Raw genomic sequence first — 18,892 nt, 5'->3', positions numbered from 1 at the left:
TGTCCACATTGTCTCTTACCAATTTTTACAGATGCACCATAGAAAACATCCTATCTGACTGCGTCACAGCCTGGTATGGCAACTGATCGGCCCAAGACCGTAAAAAACTAAAGAGAGTCATGAACACAGCCCAGTCCATCATGCGAAACCGGCTCCCAACCATTGACTCTGTCTACATCTCCTGCTGCCTTGGGAAAGTGGGCAGCATAATCAAAGACCTCTCCCACTCAGATCTGTTCCAACTACTTCCATTGGGCAGGAGAGACAAAAGGCTGAGAACACACGCTAACAGGTTCAATAACAGCTTCTTCCCCGCTGTTACCATACTCCTGAATGACCCCTTATGGACTGAACTAATCTCCTCACACTGAGTAGTAATGCACTCCGTATGCTTCAACCGATGCCTGTGTCTCTGTATTTACATTGTATATTAATGTATATCCTATGTTTTTCATGTATGGAACGATCTGTCTGGACTGTACGCAGAACAATATTTTTCACTGTACCTCGGTACACGTGACAATAAATCAAATCCATTGAAGATATGCTCCATCGTGTTGTGTGACATTTCCACCATGCTAAATAGATTATGAACAGGACTCAAGACTGGGCATCTATGACACACTGTTGGCTATCAGTAGCTGCAGAATTGTACATAACCACAATCTGTAACATCATTGCCAGACAAATCCCCCATTGCATGCCAAACAGTGAAAGCAACATGTGATAGACAGAGCTAGGGGCACTAACAATATTCTGGTAATGGTACTGAAGACTTGCGTCTTGGAACTTGTTGTGTCTCTAGCCAAGCAATAGCACTGGCATTTACCCAGCAAAGTGGAAATTGACCGGATACTCCTTGTGCACAAAAACTGAGAACAGCGCAACACAGTCAATTCGCGCCCCATCAGCCTACTCTCAATAATCAATAAAATTATTGAGGGGGTCATCAACAGTGCTATCCCAAGCTCACAGTATTGTTACAGTAGAGAAGGAGACAATTTGGCCCATCATGACCACACTGGCTCTCCAAATGAGAATTATGACTTCATGCCATTCTCCTGCCTTTTACATGTAACCCTTCACATTGTTTCTATTCAAATAATCATCGAAATGCCCTTTTGAATGCCTCAATGGAACCTACCTCCACCACATATCCAGGCAGTGCATTCCAGATCCATACCATTTGCTGTGTGAAAACATTTTTCCAAGTGGCACTTACTTAGAATAACCTGCTCACTGATGTTCAGTTTGGGTTCTGTCAGAGCCACTCTACTCCCAACCACATTCTGACCTCATTACAGCCTTGGTTCAGACATGGACAAATGAGCTAAACTCCAGAGGTGAGAGGAGAGTGACTGCTCTTGACATCAAGGCAGCATTTTACTTAGATGGCATCAAGAGGTCCTAGCAAAACTGAGGGCAATGGGAATCTGGGGGAAAAAAAGATGGCTGTGATTGTTGGAGATCAATCATCTCAGTTCTAGGATGTCACTGCAAGAATTCCTCAGGGTAGCGTACTAGGCCTAACCATCTTCAGTTGCTTCATCAATAATCTTCCTTCCATCATAAGGTCAGAAGTGGGGATTGTCACAATATACAGCACTATATCGTGGTGCAGACACACACTGATGGACACACAGTGGGACCAATCAACACACACAACACCGCAGCCAATCACCAGTTAGAGCACACGCACTATAAAGACAGGGGGCATCAGAGTTCCCGCTCATGCGAGCTGCAGCTAACTAGTAGGACAGAGCTCACAGCCTGCAGCACATACATTCACCATGTGCTGAGTGCATCGACTGGTTAGGACAAGGCAAAAGTCTTTAGTTAAAGCTAGTATTATGTTAACCCATGGTGAGAGTATGTTAAACAGTTACTGATTCAATAAAATAGTGTTGCACTATTTCAAGTGTTGGTGACCTGTATGTGTTCCACGGATCCAGAGCGCCCAACACAACAGGGATGTTGATGATTGCGCAATGTTCAGCACCATTCACAACGTCTCAGATACTGAAGCAGTTCATGTCCAAATGCAGAAAGACATAGAAAATATCCAGGCTTGGGCTGATATACGCCACACAGGTTCCAGGCAATGACCATCTCCAGCAACAGAGAATCTAACCATCGCAACGTGACATTCAATGGCATTACCATCACTGAATCCCCCACTATCAACATTCTGGGGGCTATACTTCACCAGAAACTAAACTGGACTAGCCATATCAATACTGTGACTACAAGAGCAGGTCAGAGGCTAGGAATCCTGCGGCGAGTAACCCACCTTCTGCCTCTTCAAAGCCTGCCCACTATCAAGAAGGTACAAGTCAGGGGTGTGATGGAATACTCTCCACTTGCCTGGATGAGTGCTGCTCCAACAACATTCAAGGAGCTTGACACCATCCAGGATGAAGCAGCCCGTTTGATTGGTACACTTTCCACAAACATTCACTCCCTCCACCACCGAAGCACAGTGACACGAGTGTATATTATTTACAGGATGCACTGTGGGAACTCACCAAAACTCTCCAGATAGCACATTCCAAACCCATGACCATTACCATCTAGATGCACCAGAACAGCTGAGCAATGGAACACTGCCACTGGAAGTTCCTCTCTAATGCACACACCATCCTAACTTGGAACTATGTCACAGTTCTATCACTATCGTTGGGTCAAATTCCTGGAACTCCCTCCCTAATAGCACCATGAGTGTACCTACACCACAGGGACTGCAAAAGATAGCTCACTACGACCTTCTCAAGAGAAATTCGGGATAGGCCTAGCCAGCAGCACCCACATCCCAGTTATGAATCTAAATAAAAGCCAAGATTTTTTCCTGTCCTCATCGTGCTTCCATGAATTATTATCATTCAATTTTTGGGTTAAAGAAGATCCTGCGCCTGCTTTCCCTATTCAATGGACCAATGTGCTCTCAGAGCAGAAATGAAACAATAGCATGGAGTGACATAGCTTAAATATTTCTCTCCTTTTGTGTGAGAAAATCCATGACTTTTGTGTGCCCCCCACCCCCACCTCTACCCTTCTTGACAATATAGCTGAGATTTGAACTTGATGATCGGAAAAATTGTAGGTTTTAACTTGTTGTCACACTACTTCAAGGAACAGCGTGTTTAACTACCACCACTCTGGCTCATGGATTGCATAGCATTCTCATATTTGAAATAGTCTTTCAGAAAAGAAGTGTGAGGAGCTATGTTCTGCTGGGATAGGGTTAATGCCAAAGGGAAAAGTTATACTGCACTCTTTATACTGTTAACGTTTCTTTATCTTTGACCATGAACCAGTGCAACTTTTGATTGTGAAAAAGAAACAGTGTAGGCATTGTGCAGAGCTCTCCTCCTGTGCATCATTGTAATAGGCGATAAGCTGTCATCTTCCTGACTTAGAATAACAATCCCTGTGCACAAGTTATGAAGAAAGAAAGTGACTGATTTCCTGGTTAATGGTCCCTTTAGGAAATGCCTTCCTTGACATCTTCAGGCCTTGTGTAAAGGAGAGATGCAATCTCACTAAACTACTCTGCCTTAATCTGTTCAAGTAATGTGGAAAATCTGACTGTAATAAATTGATGCACGATCAATTACACAAAGACTAAAGTTGGGTACAACTGTGGCTTTATTACAGTCAGATGCATGGCCTCCTGCTGCAGCTGGCGAAATGGCAGGGCACTGGAGGTCATGCATATTTATACAGTTCTCCCTGGGTGGAGCCAGCCGGTAGGAGCTACCACCAAACCTGTAGTGCATGTCCTACCTTACATCTCCTATTAGAGTGGATCACCACACTGGTTAATGTTCCCTTTAGGAAATGCCTTCCTTGACATCTTCAGGCCTTGTGTAAAGGAGAGATGCAATCTCATTAAACTACTCTGCTTTAATCTTTTCAAGTAATGTGATTAATTCTAAACCCCAGAAGACCACCTCGAGCTCAATCAACCTGACTTTTCCATTTTCCAATCTATGCTGGTAGTTGCTCTGAGCGACATTGTCCCATGGTGCTATCTGTTCGGGTACTTTTGCTCTATACACATATATAATGAATTAAATGTGTTAGAAACCAATAAGGGTATATTTTCTCATTTTTCTTACACTAAAATTACTGAGAAGAAAAATGTAATTCCACATCTGCCTACGTCTGAGCACTGTGCGTGCTTTAATCCTGAATCTTTGCGTTTCCTTGCTACAGGTAGCTAAAGGTGTGATACCAATTTGCAGGGACTGTTTTCATGGACTCTGGCTGGCAAATTGGAGAACCAGCTAATCATAGAATCACCACAGTGCAGTAAAAACCATTCGGCCCATCGAGTCTGCACCGATCCTCTGAGGTAGATTGTGTCATTGAGTGGAGATTATAAAAATTGTTGACATTAAATTATTACTATTCACAGCAACTTAATTTTGGATTCATGTGTACAGAACAAAACTAACAATAATAATAATAGCTTATTGTCACAAGTAGCCTTCAATGAAGTTACTGTGAAAAGTCCCTAGTCACCACATTTTGCCGCCTGTTCGGGGAGGCCGGTACGGGAATTGAACTCGCGCTGCTGGCCTTGTTCTGCATTATAGTGACAGTTTCCCATTTTACTCTGGATATTGCACTGCTCATAGACACTGTCCCTTTCTAACAGTAGGACTAGGGTCCTAGATTCAAACTGATTAAAGGGAAATCCTGATAGAATGTCAGATAAGCTTTCTTTGTGCATAATTAATCATCATTGAAAGAGATTTATAACTAGCGTATTGGAGGCTAAAGCCTTAAGGAAGCGGTTGGATACCATGATGAGAACTGTCAATTTTATTTCAGGAAGGAAACTTTAGGAAGGTCAAGAAACTTTGTAATCAGCTTTTATCAAGCAATCTTTATTTATCGCCCTCTAAATGGTACCAGGTAAAAAGAGTTTGTGTGTTATTGTTCTGATCAGTGATTTGAAGCTTTTGTAATAACTAGTTTGCCTACTGGTAATTTCATATGTGGCTTCGAACTTCAAACATATGTATTTATTTGATTTAAATTCTACCTGGAGCCAGGTTTACTGAAATAGGCCTAATTACAGCATTTAAGTTAATGAAGGCAACATATTAGCTCATTGCTGCACTCAGTCCAATCTGCTCCAAACCCAAGCTTCATTACTGCCTATTAGGTGACTGGCTGCTTCTTTCCTATTGCGTTTCGATGGGTTTTTGTGACATTGCCTCTCAAAACTGATCCGGCACTTCTGCCGTAAGCCCTACAATGAATTTACCAAATTCATTAAAGCAGGTTGACAGGAAGACTAAGTTTAAAAAAATCAGTCTTCCCAATGAATTTACCTAGGCAAATGCAGTGAGTTCACTCTGGAGTTATTACCATCTCCCTGAGCCCCCCAAGTTTGGAGTCACTACTATATTGGTCTAACTGGGATGAGACCTGATTTGATGTTTGACGGGTCTTGGGCAGCAACAATCGCAAAGTAAACTTGTCTGAATTGTTAAGACCAACCGCTGCGATGAACAGGTCATAGAACCATAGAGGTCTAAAGCAGAGAAAAGGCCCTTTGGCCCATTGAGTCTGCGCCGGTCAAAATCAACCACCTAACTATTCTAATCCCATTCTCCAGCACTTCGCCCATAGCCTTGTATGTCTTGACGTTACAAGTGCACATCGAAATACTTCTTAAATGTTGTGAGCGTCTCTGCCTCCACCACATTTTCAGGTAGCGAGTTCCAGACTCACACCACCCTCTGAGTGAAAATGTTTTTCCTCACATCTCCTCTAAAGCTCCTGTCCCTTACCTTAAATCTATGCCCCTTGGTTGTTGATCCCTCCATCAAGGAGAAGATTTTCTTCCTGTCTACACTATCTATGCCCCTCATAATTTTATACATCTAAATCATATTCCCCCTCAGTCTCCTCTGCTCCAAGGAAAACAACCCCAGTCTATCCAATGTCTCTTCATTGCTAAAACCCCATAGCCGAGGCAACATACTGGTAAATCTCCTCTGCACCCTTTCCAGTGCCATCACGTAAATCCTATAATGTGGATTCCAGACTGTGCACAACACTCTAGCTGTGGGCTAACCAATGCTTTATACAGTTCCAGCATAATCTCCCTGCCCTTAAACTCTATGCCTCGGCTAATAAAGGCAAGATACCATATGCCTTCATAACCACTATATCCAGCTGTTTTACTAACTTAAGGGACTGGTGTACATGCACACCAAGATCCCTCTGATGATTTGGTGCTTCCCAGGGTCCTGCTGTTTATCATGTATTCCCTTGCCTTGTTTGTCCTGCCCAAGTGCATCTCCTCACACTTATCCGGATTGAATTCCATTGTGCTACTGATCAGCCCATCTGACCAGCCCGTCTATATCCTCCTGTAATTGAAAGCTATCCTCCACACTGTTCACCACCCTACCAATTTTCATATCATCTGCGAACTGACTGATCAAACTTTCTACATTAATGTCAAAATCATTTGTATAAACCACAAACAGGAAGGACCCCAACAATGATCCCTATGGGACCCCACTAGACACAAGCATCCAGTTGGAAAATATACCCCTCAATCACCATCCTCTGCTTCCTGCCACTCAGTCAATTTGGATCCAATTTGCCAAATTTCCTTGGATCCCATGGGCTCTTACCTTCTCATCAGGAAAAATTCAAGAATGCCAAATTTAAAACAATCACAACAATTTATAAGGCAAGAGAAAAGGGTGCTGATTGGTTGGTAAGTCAACTCAGGTTGGTCAAAGCAACTGTCATGGAGAAAGCAGCAGAGAACTATAGGTTAACTGTGATTCGGGCTAATCCGAAAAGATATAAGGCTTGAACATATTCCTTTTGTTTGCAATGAATGGGCCCCTGCGTATGGAAATCTGTCACTTCTAGCAAGTGTAAGTAAGCCATGCTAGAAGATCAACTGATTATTTTAAATTGATTGTGAGTGTAGCCAGTGACACACCCAGGATTGTTCAGCAACTGCTACCAAATCACGGAATCATATCCAACAGTAGGCATTTTGCTTTGGGATTTGCATGCACCGGCTGGTTGAGTATAGTCTGTACACTGTTGATTATGAACAGCCAGATGTGATCAGCCAATCATTAGGACTGACAGCTATCTACCTGGCATCACACTGGCACTGAAACTCATATGCCACATTGCTCAATTGTGTGGTAGGCAGAATATCGTTTGGACTGGCGGCTGAGTGCAAGATGAAAAACATCGGCAACATGTCTCTCTTTTCAACAATATTCAAGTTCTATACTACCAAGTGACTGATATAATGAAAATCCTACATCTTATTAAATGTTACTTTATACTCATTAAATCCTCAAAGTAAATTAATGCAGTCCTTGAAATATTGAAAGAAAAATTTGCATGTCCTTTATCAGAGGAAATGGAAATAGCATTTCAAAGCTGCGTACTGTAATGTTTCTCCGAGTACATAAGTCAAGTTCAATTTAGGCAGGCGTGCCTTTGTATTTGGTATTGTTGAAGAATACTGTTCAGTTGCTCCTGTACAATTTTGAAAGCATAGAAACAGGTGACTTTGACAAATGTAGCTGCACAGGATATATGGGTTAAGCCTGGCTGCTTGGTTGCTAATTGTTTTGGGACTAGCATATCTCGTCCCTCCCTGTTTTGCAAATGAGGAGTCAGGAGTATACATGAAGGTACATGTAATTCAGAAAATTACATTTTTTTATGTTCCTCTGGGTAACGTGAGATTAATGCCTTTTATCAATTAGGCAGTCATGAAAATGAACTTTGTAACTGCTGCGAGTGGCTGCACTCAGAATATTTTCCGAAGCATTGTGTTTGAAACATTTTTAGGTGGAAAGGTGCAGTGGCCAATTTCCATGAGAGGTATAGATGTAAGGCAACATATTTGCCTCTAATATCATCACTTTTGTAAATTCCACTGGGAGGATTTGATAACTATAGCACTGAACAGCACCCATCAATGTACAGGTAATTAATGCATTATACACTCTCATAAATGCTCAGTTTCTTTCCTCAGTTTGTAGTTGCTCACCCATTTTATTTACATTTCCTCAGCCGATGAGGAAAACAAAATATATTTAAAATAAGAATAATATAATATTCCAATTGTGAAGTGCACTCCATGAAATGTTTGGCCTGACAATCATATAATTTAGAACCATAGAATTCCTACAGTGCAGAAGGAGGCCATTTGGCCCATCAAGTCTGCTTTCACCCTCTGACAGAGTACCCTACCGAGGCCCACTCTCATGTCCTATTCCTACAACTCCATAGTCCCACCAATCCTGCACATCCTTGGACAGCAAGGGCTATTTAACATGGCCAATCCACCAAACCTGCACATCTTTGGATTGTGGGAGGAAACCAGAGCACCTGAAGGAAACCCACGCAGACACAGGGAGAAGGGGCAGATTCCGCACAGTCACCCAAGACTGGAACTGAATCTGGGTCCTTGGCACTGTAAGGCAGTTGCATTAACCATTGTGCCACCGTGCCACTCAAAATCAAACAGCCATTAGGTAATGATTTACATTCCCATCAGGGAAATGTTTCAACCATGTAAAAAGGTAATTCTTATGCTGCAAATTGCAAAGCTATTACCACCATCATACTGTCACCCTGCACAGATATTCAGATTCAATAACACAATTGTATTTCATTTAAATCTAAACAGCTCAAGCATTTGGTTGAGTAGGGATTACCCCAAAGTACGGGGGAGGTGATGGCGCAGTGGTATTGTCACTGGACGAGTAAACCAGCGACCAAGAGTAATCACTGCAGACCCAGGTTAAAATCCCGCCAGTGCAGATGGTGAGATTTGAATTCAATAAAAATCTGGAATTAAAAGTCTAATGATGACCATGAAACCATTGTTGATTGTTGTAAAATGCCATCTGGTTCATTAATGTCTTTTAGGGAAGGAAATCTGCTGTCCTTACCTGGTCTGGCCTACATGTGACTCCAGACCCACAGCAGTGTGGTTGACTCTTAACTGCCCCCTGAAGGGCAATTAGGGATGGGCAATGCTGGCACAGCATTGTCCCATGAACGAATAAAAATGAATAAATACATTTTTGAAAACTGTTAAACGTCCACTGGTCCACATGGTTTTAAAGAGACGTTGTGGTAATCTTTACAAAATAAGCAATCAGATTTCAATTTTTTTTTGCAGAATTTGTTTGGTGGATGGGAGGAAATGGGGCCTGGAGGCAAGTGCTGTGATATAGAACTTGTAGCCAATGTGCTTACAGTGCTTCTTCTGCAATAAATTTGAGGGTGTGCCAGAGAAATTGTCATGTATGAAGTTTCACCAGTGTTTCCAGTGATCTTCTAATGAAGTTACATTGGAAGTCAGGAAAACCCCTGTGGAAGCTCTACCCCAATGAGAAACAACTTAAAGAACATGTTGCATCAGAGAAATCTCAACTTCCGTGTGATCGTTAACATATTCTCATGTCAATAAATGTAACAGAAGCCTAGAAATGTTTGATGTTAGGTTCTGTTCCTTGCTACTAAATTCTCCTTGCCTTATTAAGCACAACATCTAAGTAAAAGAGAAAACACTGTTTGATTTTATTTGAAAATCGCCTGGGCCACACACTGGCCCTTTTGCAGTTTCTTGGACATTCCCATAACACCAGATACATGAGAAGTACCAGACCCATCGATTCCAAAGGGCAGAACAGTTCCAATGGGCCTGAGTTAAAAGTGTTCTACGAACTGCCCCTTAATTTTATTCATAGTCAAATCTGAAAGGGATGCCAACTTGAAAGACAATGGTAATGGTAAATTATTATATTGGGAATAAATAGGGGAGTTTAAATCAACATGTCTCAATAAATTCACCAGGCAAGCCCGATCTAACTGGGCATTAAGTGATCAGAATGCATCCGGTAGTTAGAAATAAACCCAGTCTTTCAATATAGTTTGCTGCTGTCTATAATATTAATAAGGAAAGGAGTTGTATATGAATACATCGATGAAATAAAATTCTCATCAGAGCTTCAGCTTGGAAGCCAAATATGAAAAAAAAGTAGAAATAAAACAAAAAGGTTCCAGAACAAAAATAAACACATCCTTTAAAATAACAAGGAAAACATGCAATTTTTTTTGTTACTTCATGGGACGTGGGCGTCGCACGCTGTGCCAGCATTTATTGTCCATGCCTAATTTCCCTTGAAGGGGCAGTTAAAAGTCAATCACATTGTTGCGGGCCTGGAGTCACATGTAGGCCAGGCCAAGTAAGGACAGCAGGTTTCTTTCCCTAAAGGACATTAGTGAACCAGATGGGTTTTTAAAACAATCGACAATGGTAATAATTAGACTTTTTAAATTCCAGATTTTTATTGAATTTAAATTTCACCATCTGCAGTGGTGGGATTTGAACATGGTTTCCCAGAGCATTACCCTGGGTCTCCGGTTTACTAGTCCAGTGACAATATCACGACACGACCGCCTTCCCTTCATTGTTGTAATGAACATGTTACTTTTAAAATGCCTTTGCCATTTGGTTTAAATACAGAACTGACCAAATAAATTTCTGGTGAAATGTTGAGGGAGATTTTTCGGCCTTCTCGCTTGTGGGATCTTCCGGTCCGGCCGATGGCACACCCCTGCTGCGGGTTTCCCGAAGCCATGGTGTGGATTCAATGGGAAATCCCATTGCCAGCAGCAGGACCACAAGATCCATCTGCCAGCCAATAGTGGGCTGCCTCCCACTTGCAGGAACCATGCTACCAGGGGAGGTGCGAAACAACCCCCCCTTACCCCCATTAACTTTGTTTCTTGCTCCACAGATGCTGCCTGACATGCTACGGATTTCCAGCATTCTCTTTTTATTTAATATAATGCAAAGGTTTCCTTGAATGAGACCACAGATTTAAATGTATTCTGGATTGCATTTCTTTGCCTCTTTTCCCATCTGTTCTTTTTTAAAAAAATATTTTTTATTCTCCTCCTTTTTCACATTTTCTCCCAAATTTACACCCACCAACAACAAACAATAATCAGTAACAAATATGTCAAACCCCATATCAATAACAAGAGCCCCTTCCTCTCACCAAACCCCAAACATTCGCCCGCATGTTCACATAAACAAATGACAAAAAGGAATCAGGAATCACCCATAGTCACCATCAACACACACCGCCCCCCTCCTCCCAACCCCCCCAACTAATGTTCGATGTTATCCAGTTCTTGAAAGTGCATGATGAATAATGCCCATGAATTGTAGAACCCCTCCATCATTCCCCTCAGTTCAAACTTAACCTTCTCAAGAGTCAAGAATTCCAACAGATCCCCCTGCCACGCCAGGGCACAGGGTGCAGAGGCTGCTCTCCATCCCATCAGAATCCGCCTTCGGGCGATCAACGAGGCGAAGGCTACACCATCTGCCTCCGCACCCGTTTCCAACCCTGGCTGGTCCGACATCCCGAATATGGCCTCCCGGGGGCCCGGGTCCAGTTTCACGTGCACCACTTTAGGAATTACCCTAAAAACCTCCTTCCAGTAATCCTCTAGCATTGGACAGGACCAAAACATATGAATGTGATTAGCGGGCCCCCCCTCACAACGTTCACACACATCTTCTACTCCTTCAAAGAATCGGCTCATCCTCGCCCTCTGAGGTGCGCTCTATATACCACCTTCAGCTGTATCAGCCCCAACCTCGCGCACGAGGTGGAGGCACTCACTCTCCGGAGCAACTCACACCAGATCCCCTCCTCCATATCCTCTCCCAACTCTTCCTCCCACTTTGCTTTGATCCCTTCCAGTGGTGCCTTCTCCTCTTCCAAAATACCTCCGTAAACCGCTGACACTACCCCCTTCTTCAGTCCCTCTGTCGTCAGCACCTCCTCCAGCAATGTGGAGGCCGGCTCCACCGGGAAGCTCTGTATCTCCTTTCTGGCAAAATGTCGAACCTGCATGTATCTAAACATTTCCCCCTGCTCAAGCCCATACTTCGCTTCCAGCTCCTTCAGCCCTGCAAACCGACCCCTAAGAAACAAATCTTTTAGTTCTTAATGCCATTCTCCTCCCATTTCCGGAAATTTCCATCCCACCTCCCTGGCTCAAATCTGTGGTTCCCCCGAATCAGCATTTCCCTTGACCCTGCCCCAACCTGAAGTGTTGGCGAAACTGCCTCCAAATTCTCAATGAAGCTATTATTACCGGACTCCCAGAGTATTTCCCTGGGGCCATCGGGAGCGGCGCTGTTGCTAGTGCTTTCAATCCCGACCCCCTGCATAAACTCTCCTCCATTCTGACCCACTGGGAATCAACCCCTCCGACCCAACTCCGTACCTTCTCCACATTCGCCGCCCAGTAATAATACATCAGGCTCGGAAGACCCAAACCCCCTGCCTGCGTTCCCCTCTGCAGCAGCACCTTTCTAACTCTAGCCATCTTTCCCCCCATATGAACGAAGTAATCAGTCCCTCAATCTCTCTGAAAAAAGCCTTTGGGAGGAAAATCAGCAGGCATTGAAAATTAACAGAAATCGCAGCAACACGTTGTTTTTAACCGCCTGTACCCAACCCGCCAATGACAGAGGGAGACCATCCCACCTTGCCAGATCAGCTTCCACCCTCCCCACCAAACTAGAAATGTTGTACCTATGGAGCCTCCCCCCCCCCTCCTCCCCCCCACCCCCCCCACCCCACTCCCGGGCAACCTGCACCCCCAGGTACCGAAAGTGAGTCCCTGCCCTACGGAACGGCAGCCCCCCCACCCCCGGCCGAGACACCACAAAATACTCACTCTTGTCTCGATTTAGTTTGTACCCCGAGAAAGACCCAAACACTCGAAGTAGCTCCAATATTCCCCCTAACGACACACTCGGTTCCGACACATACAGCAGCAAGTCATCAGCATATAAGGACACCCTATGCTCTAGCCCCCCCCCCCCAGCACTTTTCCTTTCCATACCCCCAAACTTCTTAATGAGATGGCCAATGGCTCAATCGCGAGTGCAAACAGCAGGGGGAACAGAGGACATCCCTGCCTAGTCCCATGGCGGAGAGAAAAATATCTCAAGCTGATGTTGGTTGTGCAGACACTCGCCCTCGCTCCTTATATAGTAGCTTTACCCAAATCACAAATCTTGGTCTAATCCCAAACCGCTCCAGAGCTGCCATCAAGTACCCCCATTCTACCCGGTCAAACGCCTTCTTAGCATCCAGTGCCACAACCACCTCTGTTTCCTTCCCCTCTGCCAGTGCCATAGCGACGTTCAATACCCTTCTAACATTTTAAAAGAGCTGCCTCCCTCTCACGAAATCCGTCTGATCTTCACCTATCACCTTCGGGAGGCATTTCTCCAGCCTACCCGCCAGTACCTTCGCCAATACTTTTGCATTCACATTGAGAAGTGATATGGGTCAATACGACCCACACTCCGTCGGATCCTTATCTTTTTTTGGCGACAGGGAAATCGATGCCTGCCCCAAAGTTTGTGGCAACACCCCCTTCCCTATCGCCTCTTCAAACATTCCCACCATCAGGGGTGCCAGCTTATCCTTGAATTTTCTATAATATTCCACCGGGAACCTATCCGGCCCCGCCACCTTCCCTGACTGCATCCTCCCAATCGCATCCTTTATCTCCTGCTCCACTATCGCTCCTTCTAATGTAGCCCTGTCCCCCTCCCCTAACCTCGGATACTCCAAACCATCTAGAAATTCCTGCATCTCACGGTCTCCCCCAGGTAGCTCTGACCTGTACAACCTCTCATAAAATTCCTCAAAAACCTTGTTAATCAGATCCGGAGCCACCACCAACTTCCCTGCCCTATTCCTCACCTGAACAATTTCCCTTACCGCTACCTCCCTCCGGAGCTGACCTGCTAACATTATCTCCATGTTGTAAACTGCAGCCCTTGCTCGCCTCAGTTGGCGCACCGCCTTCCTGGTGGACAGCCGGTCAAAGCTCGCCTGTAGTTCCTTCCTCTTTTCCAGCTTCGCTGGGTCCCCATCTTCTGCATAACTCCTATCTACCTCCAACATCTCATCTATTACCTTCTGCCGCTCCAGCCTGTCCTCTTTGTCCACCCTGGCCTTAAACAAAATCACCTCACCCCCCACCACCGTCTTTAGAGCCTCCCAGACAACTGCCTTCGACACCTCACCCGTACAGTTGAAACCTACATATTCCTTAATTACCTTTTAAATTTTGTCACAGAACCCTTGGTCCGCCAAAAGTCCCACATCTAATTCCATCCCGGCCTCTGCGCTACCCCCTTCTCCAGTACCATATCCACCCAATGCAGAGCATGATCTGACACTACAATTGCCGAGTATTCCAACCCCTTAACCCCAGCCAGCAAAGCCTGGAAAAGTCGATCCATGAGTATACCTTATGGACTGCTGAGAAAAATGAGTACTCCCATTCCCTCGGGTGCTGAAACCTCCAAGAGTCCACCCCTCCCATTTCCACCATTAGCCCAGCCAAGGCCTTCGCCCCCCCTGATGGGACCAGCGAGCGCGGCCGTGACCTGTCCAACCTTGGCTCCTGCACCAAGTTCCAGTCCCCCCCCACTATCAGTTTGTGTGTGTCCAAGTCGGGGATGGCCCCAAACACTTTCTTTGCGAATCCCACATCGTCCCAATTGGGACCGTATACACATAACTGCGCCACTAACCTCCCCTCCAGCGCCCCTGTCACAATCACATATCTACCCCCCTGATCTACCACCACCTTCTCCATCTAGAAGCATACTCTTTTGCTGACCATTACCGCCACCCCTCGAGCCCTTCCGTCAAATCCAGAGTGAAACACCTGACTAATTCAGCCCTTTTTAAGTCTCACCTGGTCCTTCACCCTCAAGTGAGTCTCCTGCAGCATTGCTACATTGGCGTTCAAACTTTTAAGATGCACAAGCACCCTTGACCTTTTGACCGGACCTCCTAACCCCCTCACGTTCCGCTTGACTATCCTAACTGGGGGTCTCTCACCCCCCCCCCCCCCCCACACTTCTTATCCACCATCATCATACCGCCGGGCTCTGCCCCATGAGCCTGACCCGCCCCTATCCATTATTAACATCGAACCCCTTCCCCCTTCCCAAAAACCCCTCCTACATTTCCTCTCGCAAAAACATCTCCCAGCATCAATCCCTTTCCCCCCCGCTCGCTCGCCTCATAGGCCCATCGAAACCTGCCAACCAGGCTCCAATGTCCACAGCCCTCTTCTCACCTCACCTCCATTCACTAGCCGACTTTAGTTAGCTAGCGCGGGTGGGTCCCCCCGCCAAGATAAACCGTCCCCTCCCACCAGTCCCAGAGAAAGAAAAAACAAAAACAACAATCCAACCCATACAATTCATTAAATTAAGACACAACCGTCGCAACACAGAATGCCAATCGACCCAACCAATAACTTGAACTCTGTAACAATGTGAAGAGAAGTAAATTACAGTACACGTCAGTAAAAAGAAACTGATAGCATTTATACATTTTTCAGCTCCCTAATCACAGTCCACAGTCTCTCTTCCAGCTCCGCTCCTCACGTCTGTCCCAAGCCCTCAGCCGCCTCCGCTGCCGCAAAATAAAAATCTTTGGCATCATACGTCACCCTCAGCGTCACCGGGTATACCATACCAAATCACACCCCCTTTTTGTACAGTGCCGCCTTCACTCGCCCGAACGCCGCTCGTCTTTTTGCCAACTCCACCGTCAGGTCCTGGTAGATCCAAACTCCAGCACCATCCCACTGCATCTCGCGTTTTCTGCTTCGCCCAGCTTAACACCTTCTCCTTCATACAGTACTTATGGAAGCAGATAATTACTGCTCTTGGTGGCTCATTCACTTTGGGCTTCGGCCTTAATGACCGATGAGCTCGGTCCAGTTCATACCGGGATGGGTTCTCACCCTACCCCATCAGCTCCGACAACTTCTTAGCGAAGTACTCTGTTAGCCTTGGACCCTCTGCCCCTTCGGGCAAGCCCACAATTCTCAGATTGTGCCGCCTCGAGCGGTTCTCCAAGTCCTCGAGCTTTGCTCGGAGTCCTCCACCACCCTCCGCAGCTTGTCCCCTTCGAGGTGAGCTGGTCGCTGTGCTGCCACACGGCCGTCTCCACTTTCTTCATCATCTCGCCCTGCTCTCTCACCTCAGCCGATGTCTTTGCCACAGCTACCCTCACCGGAACGATTGCCTCCTCCACCAATGACTTCAATGTGACCGCCGTCTCCTTCCTCAAAGCCTCCATGTGCCTCGCAAACTGCTTTTCCAGCTCCACCGCCATCACCTCGGTCATCTTCTCCACCGTAAGTAGTGCAGCCCCACCATGCGGTCCGGCATCCGCCACCTTGTCAGCACTTTTGCTTGTCCTCTCATTCAACGGCGAGCCCACGTTTCCTCCATCTTCGAAGCTGCTCTTCACATCCTTTAACGGCTTATTATTTTTCCTTTCTTTTTTCACACCCTTCTTTCTTTCGTCAATCTTTTTTTTAAATTTTTTTTTCTTAATAGAAAAAACAAAAAAACATTTTTTCCCTTCCTTCAAAAAAAAAGGGGGGAAAAAAACTTTCACCAAATTTCTTTAAAACTTCTTTCTCTTATTTTTTGTATTCCTCCAGAATTTCCCTGGGACCGGACTTCAATCTTCTTACCACATTCTAGGCGGGAGCCATCCGATGTGGGACATCTCTCTTACACCGCGCCCAGAATGCAAACTACGATGAGGAAGGTAAAATAATCACCCAATTGATGTATCGATCAGACACCGAACTGACAGCACGCAATAACTATGCAGGCTTTAAAATAAATATGGCAGTTGGGTTCAAATCAAACAATTGTAATGATTTACGCGTATCATATTGGAATAAATAGATTTTTAGTTACATGCTCGTCATACAATACTGCTTCTAAAATAACATTAAATTAAACAGTACTTTCTTTTCTTAGGGAAACACTAGAGGGGATCCTATCATACCGAAAGGAATCACGTTCACCAGGAGGAGAATGGGCAGGAAGTCCCCCACTGTAGGTTCCATGGCAGAGGCCGAATGGTATTGAGTGCCGTTTAGGCCTTTAAGTAGCTACTGTCGGGCCTGCCCTGGAATTCATGACTCTGGAAGATCACGTCCAGCCCGCGCTCCTAATTTCTGTTAGTGCTACTGGGAGGGCTGGCTGCTGCCGGCAATGCACCCATAGAGGACCAGGATTGCTGAGGAATCCCAGGCCAAAGGTGAGTGAGGGCGGGATGGGGATCACGAGGTGGCGGTCACAGGAAAGGGAGGCAGGGGCTTTCAGGGGCAAGTGCAGGGGATTGGCTTTCAGGAGAACCCCCCCCTCCATCCCAATCCCAATGCTAGGTCTCTCGATTAGGTACAGTGTACTTGAGATTGAGTGCCCTTCCCAGGAGGTCAACAATAAACCTGAAGGAATTTGCTGGGTGGCAGGTGGGATACCAGGGAAAGCAGTGCGACTCCCATTTAATCCATGAGTCACCAGGGAATTGCAGCGGGCTCAAGGATAATGGATGTCATTTGGTTCACTTATGATCCTAATTGACATTCCACGACTAGCAGCTGGGAACCCCATATTGGCCCTTTCTGCTCTCCGACTTAATCGTGGCGGTTTATCCGCCATTTGGGAGACTGATGTGGGGCCTCTCCATCAATTAGGTGGGCCCAATTGCAATGGTGCCCTATTAAATCAAGCCTGCCCTACAAAGTGTACTGATACGCTATCGCATGTAGTGTTGTTATGTAGTTTCTTGTCCAATTTGACTTTCTTATTACATCTGAAGGAGTTACAAGTGAAAGTAACATATTTTCTCCTGGCAGGCTCTTCATAAATTTGACAGATCACAAGAAAATATTAGATGCCTTCAGTATTTCACCAACTGTAAATTATGAAAAGGTGGTCAAATCATTTGGAGAATATTATCTACTGAATTTCTTTATTTTTCTTTCTCGGGTTGTGGGTCGTTAAGTTTGGCATTTATTATCCATGTCGACTTGGCCTGGGAAGGTGGTTTGACTCTTCACAGAATCACAGTGCAGAAGAGGCCCTTCGGCCCATTGAGTGTGCACCGATGCATGAAAGGCCCTGACCTGCCCACTTTTTAAAAAAAATTTTAGAGTACCCAATTCATTTTCTCCAATTAAGGGGCAATTTAGCATGGCCAATCCACCTACCCTGCACATCTTTGGGCTGTGGGGGCGAAACCCACGCAAACATGGGGAGAACATGCAAACTCCATACGGACAGTGACCCAGAGCCGGGATCGAACCTGGGACCTCGGCGCCGTGAGGCTGCAGGGCTAACCCACTGAGCCACCGTGCTGCCTTGACCTGCCCACTTAATCCCACTTGCCGGCACTTGGCCCATAGCCAAGTGCTCATCCAGGTACTTTTTAAAGGATGTGAGGCAGCCCGCCTCTACCCCCCTCCCAGGCAGTGCATTCCAGACTATCACTACTCTCTGGGTAAAAAGGTTTTTCCTCAAATCCCCCATAAACCTCTCACCCCTCACTTTGAACTTGTGTCCCCGCCTCACTAACCCTTCAACTAAGGGGAACAGCTGCTCCCAATCCACCCTGCCCATGCCCCTCATAATCTTGTCCACCTCAATCAGATCACCCCTCAGTCTTCTCTGCTCCAGCGAAAACAACCCAAGCCTATCCAACCTCTCTTTTTAACTTAAAGGTTCCATCCCAGGCAACATTCTGGTGAATTTTCTTTGCACCCCCTCCAGTGCAATTACATCCTTCCTATAATGTGGCAACCAGAATTGCACACGGTACTCCAGCTGTGACCTCACAAAAGTTCTGTACAGCTCCATCATGACCTCCCTGATTTTGTAATCTCTGCCCCAATTGATAAAAGCGAATGTCCATATGCCTTTTTCGCCACCCTATTAACC

This window comes from Scyliorhinus torazame, chromosome 9 (genome assembly GCF_047496885.1).
Source record: "Scyliorhinus torazame isolate Kashiwa2021f chromosome 9, sScyTor2.1, whole genome shotgun sequence".
NCBI classification, from domain to species: Eukaryota; Metazoa; Chordata; class Chondrichthyes; order Carcharhiniformes; family Scyliorhinidae; genus Scyliorhinus; species Scyliorhinus torazame.
This window is presented reverse-complemented; position numbering follows the sequence as displayed.